Source organism: Gossypium raimondii, chromosome 12 (genome assembly GCF_025698545.1).
Source record: "Gossypium raimondii isolate GPD5lz chromosome 12, ASM2569854v1, whole genome shotgun sequence".
NCBI classification, from domain to species: domain Eukaryota; kingdom Viridiplantae; phylum Streptophyta; class Magnoliopsida; order Malvales; family Malvaceae; genus Gossypium; species Gossypium raimondii.
Window position 1 is genome coordinate 47,724,936 of NC_068576.1, and position 7,410 is coordinate 47,732,345.

Sequence of the window (7,410 nt, forward strand, 5' to 3'; positions counted from 1 at the left end):
CTTAAAATATATACAAACCCATGCCACTTGCCACGATCCTTCACACATGCAACTCCTCTTTCTTCCTCACTTCCATAATCCCACCTAAGCTCAAGGCACTCCTCCTGTCTTCATTGTTTAGAAAGTAATTCATTCTTTTTCTCCCACTCTCTTTAGCCTCATTCCATCTCTCCTAGCTTTCCCTGGGCCTTTAATATGTATCGGCATAACTTATCTAGTTGTATTTTGGTGTATGATGATTTATTACTACAATTGGCAATGGTTTACATGGCACTTTACTTTTATCCATTTTGTTGGTGTTCATTTATATCAAGGTGGAGATCTTTTTGGCCTAAGATCTTGTAAAGAACGAAAAATGTTAGAGTCAAAGTTTGGTTTTGGAGCATGCTTTGATACTTAAGTCATTAGTTGAATGATAGAATGAAAAAATCGATGAGATGTTAAAATTATTTATATTTATTTAAGCATTCTACATCACATGTCACTCAATGATTAGGACGTCCTCGTCATAATAATCAAGGTCCAAAGCGGAATTTGAAGTGTTGCTAAACACTTGCATGACCTTTGAGTTGCAAGGCAATATGATCTTTAAGAAGTTGACGCCACCTAAATGCCCTTTTCCACTTTAGCTTAAGCTATTAAGCTTTGCGAATTAAGTTATAAGGTTAGGTTGCATGTCTAACATGACTTGGTAAAATAAAAAAAAATAGGGGGTTAAAATTAAATTGTAATTTTTACAATAGTAAAAATACCATTTGAATATCCTATATTTTTATAATTTTAAATAATTAAATCAAATTTTTATCATTTTTAAGGGGACCAAAGTATAATTTTATCATTACTAATTTAAATTTTTAAATAAGTTAAATAAAAAAAATCATTTTAGAGGGTCCAAACCTCTTGCCAGCCCCCTAGATAGGACCTATTTATAAATTAAACAAAAGTTCAGTACCCAATCATGTGACTGACATCAACCAATAACAAACCAACTAATTCAAAAAGAGTTTCATTACAAACATTAATAGAGTCATTAAAATTTAAAATATCAACATGTAAAGGAGCCATAAAAAAAATGGTTCCTATGTAAGTCATAGCATCGACACATTTATTCGCTTCCCTGTAAACATGATTCAAAAGTTTGTGCTCAAACTGGGATAGTAGCATCTTATTACAATTTTCAATGAGAGTACATAAAATAGTATTAGAGTAAAAACAAATTGAAATTGAACTAATCACATCTGTAACATCTACTTTTTGGAGCCAAATGTGACATCTATTTGAATCACAAGTTAAATTCAAATTCAAATCAAGTTGTAACCTCTAAGTGTCCAAGTCCCAAAGTTCTGCTACCATAGTTGTAACTCGTTGAATATGATGGAAAGAACCAATAACCCAATTTGGCAAGGTGGTTTCAAATAACAATTCCAGCTTATATCCTTCTTGAGTTTTCTAAAGAAGACTCATTGGAATTAAGTTTATTTTTAACCAATATTAGTATCAAGGTTAAACCAACCTGATTGGGACTTTTCCCTCTGAATAATAAGAAAGATGCCAATGGTTACATTTATGTTGTAAGGGACGGCAAAAAATTATGCAGCCTTACTAAGGGCACAGTTATAGAGATCATAGAGCAACACATATTTTCAAAAAAAAAAAGGCATTCCTTGCTAACCCAAATTCCCACAAAACAGGGAATTTTTTTATTTATGACACCACCTTTTTTACTTCAAATTGTTATACGGTTTTTACATTTGATATTCCCTTGAGGTATTAGTTGTTGTTCTAGTCCACCAACTATGGACTAAAAGGCGACCATGCAAGACATATTCCAATGTTTCCCAATGATTTGAACAAAAGGAGCTGCATTGTAATGCCTTGAAATTTTCTAATTACGAAAAGTTCGTTTGTTTCAAAAACTTAAAATCGAGCTTTTTCTGCAAAGTAAAACAAAAAGGTTTCTGAGGACGAGTGTCGGGTAGAAGTTGTAAGTTGTTAAATGGTTACATGTTATTAACAAGTTACATTAATTACATAGAATGGGTTAATTAGAATTTTAGCATATTGAGTAGATTGTAAAAGTAGTAAAATTGGAGAGGTCAATATCTTAATATTAGAATTATGGGTTGAGATTAGTGGAGGTTTTTATATATGTTGTTATTTGTGTAACACCCTGCACCTGAAATGCCATATCCATTATTGAAGTAACTCGAACAAACTCAAACATTTGTAAAATTTTAAAATTTAAAATAAAATTGAGTAGCACATGCAAATAAAAGGTGTTGAATATGTTAAACGAATTCAAATGGGCTCACACACATTAAACTAGGGTTAAAGAAAATCAAACACAGGACTAGGTTATGTCTCAAGACAGTGAAATTATGTCCCAAGAGATGATATCTTTGTTTTTGAATTTTAACTTCAAAGTCTGAAGTCTCGAGACAATAAAATCATGTCTCAAGACATTGGTGTTTATGTCTCGAGATAATGAATCATGTCTTGAGACTTTGTATTGAATAAATGAACCTTTAACTTCGATGTTTTATGTCTCAAGATAATGCAATCATGTCTTGAGAACTTGATTTCTATGTTTCAAGACATGCACCTAAAAATGCATGAATCACATGAGATTGTTGTTGAGGTTTCAAGATATATGCTCAGAGTTGCAAAAATTAAACATTTTAAGTCATTTTAAGTCATGCAATTGAAACTCTAAGTGACTCTAAACAAATGTAATATGCTACCAAATCAATGCAAACATGTTTGACATGTTAAAAACAAGTTTTAAAACATGAAAAGTTATGGCTATTTACACAATAGAAAAAAAAATCACTAGGCAAGTAATTTGCAAAACATAAAAACATGCTACACCATGTGAATTCATTCTACAAGTCAAATTCAAAAGTGATCAAAAGTCCACATGTGTACTAAAAACATGCCATATACGTGACAAGAAATATCAAAACATCATGGTCCAATATTATTAGCCATTCAAAGATCACCTAAAAACCCAAGTAAATGCCAAAACTCTATGTTCAAAGAAGGAATTACAAATTTCAAAGTGTATAGTTGAGATTTGAGACCTTGGACACTGATGAAAGTCGAGACAAACTCACGCGACATCTATTTTCTGCACACGAAACAAATAATCCCACACTGAGCTTTTCAAAATTCAATGGTTCTAACAAAACTAATTTCATATAATACAAATAGGAACAATGGCATGAATGGCCTTTGTACTTTGGGTTTTGTTCTAACGTGATACTTATAGTTTCAAAATATTTAATTAGGTACCTATACTTTAATTACGTTAACCCTAACAGTATTAAATTTTTTGATGATGTGGCATGTTGCCCAACAAGGGCACCACGTGTTTAGTTGTTTACCTTTGACCATCTAGTTCAAGTCTTAATGAGCAATTCTTCCTTTTATTTTACTTTCCATAAAAAAAAAATCTTTTACCAAAATTATTTTTTAATATTTAAAAATATTTTGTGAATATAAATATAAATATTTTTATTATGTAAAAATTAAAAATATTTTATAAATTCATTAAAAAATATTTTTTCCAAAAAAATTTATAATATTTATGCTAAAAATACTTCGTTTCTTCCTCATGTTTCTATCTATTCTTAATTTGAATTTTTTCCAACATTCTCCATTTGATTTTTATTTTCGATTTTCAGTAAGCTCAACCACCCAAATCATTTTTTTATTAATGCATCTTCAAATTTTTTTCATGGTGCCAATTTGTTTTTCCATGTTCTTTTCAACACCTTGTTCTCTCAAGTTGATTCAATTTTTCAATATTTTTATATGGTTTTCAATTCCCAAATGTTCTACTTGCTTAGTATTACATTATCTCTCCAATTTTAGATGTTTAGGTGGGATTTATTTTATAAAGAATAATGTATAAAAAAATTCATTTTTCCTCATCGGGATGAGAATTTATAATTTTACAAGTTTTATCTATGAAAATCATAAAGTAGTGGATATTTGTCATAACATTTATTTTTTTCAAGATTTATAATGAAAATATCAACATTCTTAGTACTCCACAACACTAGAACCAAACCTCGAGCCAGAACCACTAAGTCCACACCACCCCAAACATCTTCACTAATACAAAATAAAACATTCACATAAATTATCATCTAATGATTCAGAACAAGAGTGAGAGGGAGAGAGCGAATCACTTTTTAGGCCTTCAATAAAAATATGTTGTTTCATAGCTTTTAAAAAAATAAATTTTAATTAAAATCATATATTTTTTAATATTAGATCAATTCTTTTTAATAATATGTTAACCTTAATTAATTTTGACAAATTAAATAAAAATAACAAATAATTATAGTAACGAAAGGTTTATGAATTTTTATATATTTAATTAGTACGATAGGTTTAGAATTTTGAATTTTAAGGATTATGCTTTTAAGAAAAGAGTTAGATTAAAATCGGGTTAAGATTTGAGGATAATATTTAGGATTGAATATTCAAAGTATATGGTTTAGTGTTTAGATGTCTAGGATTTTAGGGATTTTAGAATTTTATTAACAAAACAAATTAATTTTATTAAATCTCAATATTAAAAATAAAAATCACATAAAAGATATAAAGTTAAAATTTAGTCGTAACTCCTTTTGAGATTTGGTTTTGCTTGTTTGTTTATTAGAATTAAATGTGATCTCTTAAGATCATCTTAATCTAAGTTAAACTATTTTTATTGGATTTCATGAATTTGATCTAATTTGGATCTTAAATATTTACTCTTTTTTTCAGATCTCAAGGTATAATTATTCTTGAACATAAATTATAATTCAATAAAATAATTATTATAATTTTTAAAATTTAAAAGTTATTATTTATAACTCTGATGGTAACTTTATTAATTGCCTAAAATTTAAATTTATAATAATGTAATATATAAAATATTTTTATTTAAAAGTAATTAATTATTAAAAATGAAACCTCATATTCCTAGTTATTATATATTTTTAACTTTTTTAATTAATATAAACATATTTAAAGTGTACATTTAAATTATACAACTTAGGGTAAACTATAAAAATAGTCATTTTTATTTACCTCAGATTACATTTTAGTCATTTATGTTTGAAATGTTACGTTTTAGTCACGTACGTTATTGTTTTGTTACAAAGTGGTCACTCTACCATTAAATTTCGTTACCTCCCTAACAGCGGTCCTACATGGTAGTTCAAATAGGTTTTAAATGCCAACTTGGATGTCTTACTTGGCGATCCAAATTAATTTTTTTAATTAAAAACTTATTTTTATTCCAACAATTGGACATCCAAGTTGACATTTAAAACTCATTTGGACTGCCATGTAGGACTATCGTTAAGGGGATAACGGAGTTTAACGGTAAAGTGACTACTTCGTAACAAAATGATAACGTAAGTGACTAAAACATAATATTTTAAATATAAATGATTAAATATAATATGAGACAAGTGAGTATATACATGATGATATCCATAAAATGCAAAGGAAAGAAACAATAAATACTGCAAATTTAAAAACGTTGAAATATCCCATTTTTTTTATATATATTTTCGATATTCAATAGGTCGTACCAACGGCAATAAGAAATATATTTAAATAAATAGAAATTCAAAAATAGTCCTTAACCTCGGTATTCTCAGCCACAAAATTTCAAATGCAGATTCCTCAAGATGACTGTCAAGTAAAAAGCCATTAAATTAAACTAAAAAAGATTAAGTAAAAAATAGTTGGGAAAACTCACACCAATGCCCAAATCTAATACCAATTTCACTTTTGATAGTGATTAAAACCCTAATTGGAAATTGAGTTTCAACCTATGGGTTTTATTTTTCACACCCAAATTCCTTTCTTTTCAATCCAATATGGGAGGGAGGGAGGAGAGCATTATATTTTAGGCAAAATGAAGAAGAAAGTCAGTATTGAAGAACATTATTTCGAGAACAAAAGAAAAAAAGGTTAAAAAGTGAGAAGATCAATATTTACCCTAACAACTTTTTCCTAATAAATAAGTATAATATTTATTTTAATTAAAAACACTAATATTCCATGTCATTTCCTAGGAAAAATTAAAATTAAAATTCCACTTCATATTACACATGTCATCTTATAATTGATTGACTCTATCAAATCATTAAAATATTAACACAATTATTTTTAAATACTAAAATATATAACTTTTGTAAAGCACGAATTCCACATTAAAAAAATTGCCAAACTCAGATAAAAATTTTTAACAAGCAAGTTTTAACATAAAATTGCTTTTCAAATTAGGAAAAGTGCTTTTTAAAACTAAAATTTCTATTTTTGGCTTTTGAAAAATCATTTTGAGCTAAATTATTTATTTGCCTGATTTATAATCACCAAAGGTAAGTTTCTTTTATTTATAATTTTAAAATTATTTCAAATATTATAACATTATATATTTGAATTTTTAAGGATTATAATTGTATATAATTTTAATATTCATGGTTTATACATTCAAATTAAAATTTCCAAACAATTTATATTAATTTTTTAAGAAAAGTATTAAAATTTTTAATATATTAAAATATTAATAATGAAATATAATAAAATATTTTTATATTTTTACCATAATTTAAGTTATATATAATGATATTAATGAACTTCAATATCATTTTAATATATATTTTTACATTTTCAAAAATCCTTTTTAACCACAATGTTACACATCTAAATCTTAAATTAAAAATTTTAAAATTATTTTTTAAAAACACATTTTTACTATACTTTCAAAGAGTGGTGCTAAATTACTCTATAGAGCATTGTCTCGTATTGTTTGCTCTTCTGTAGACGTAGGGGATAAGGCCTATAGGAAGCTGCTAAAGCAAAACAGGTTTAAGGCAAAACTGAGAGTTTTATTTTTATTTCTCATACTTAATAAAATAGATAAAAGTATAAAATATTTTAAAAATCAAAAGAATTCTTCCAAAAAAAAAAACCAAAAGAATTAGTGCTAGATTTCAATAACTTAAAATGGAAGGAAAGACAGGAAGACCATGAACCTATTTAAACAATTCAAAGAGAAAAAGAAGAAATAAAAGTAAAGTACACGCAAAATAGATAAATCTCTTATATATATATATATATATAGAATAGATAAATTACATTTTTAATAAGAGATTTTAGGTTCAAAATTTAAAATAATATTGTTGAGAGAGATAGTCAAATACCGAGAACATTAATTTTATAGATCTTGAAGAAATTATTCTCTAAACCGTAAAACAAATATAAAAATACACCATTTTACCAAAAAAAAATATAGCATCTTAAAAATCAAAAGAATTAAAGCAAGATTTAAATAAATAAAATGAAGATGAAAATTGAATGAAAGAGAGAAAAAGGACCTCACCTTATCTAAGTAAAGGTGGT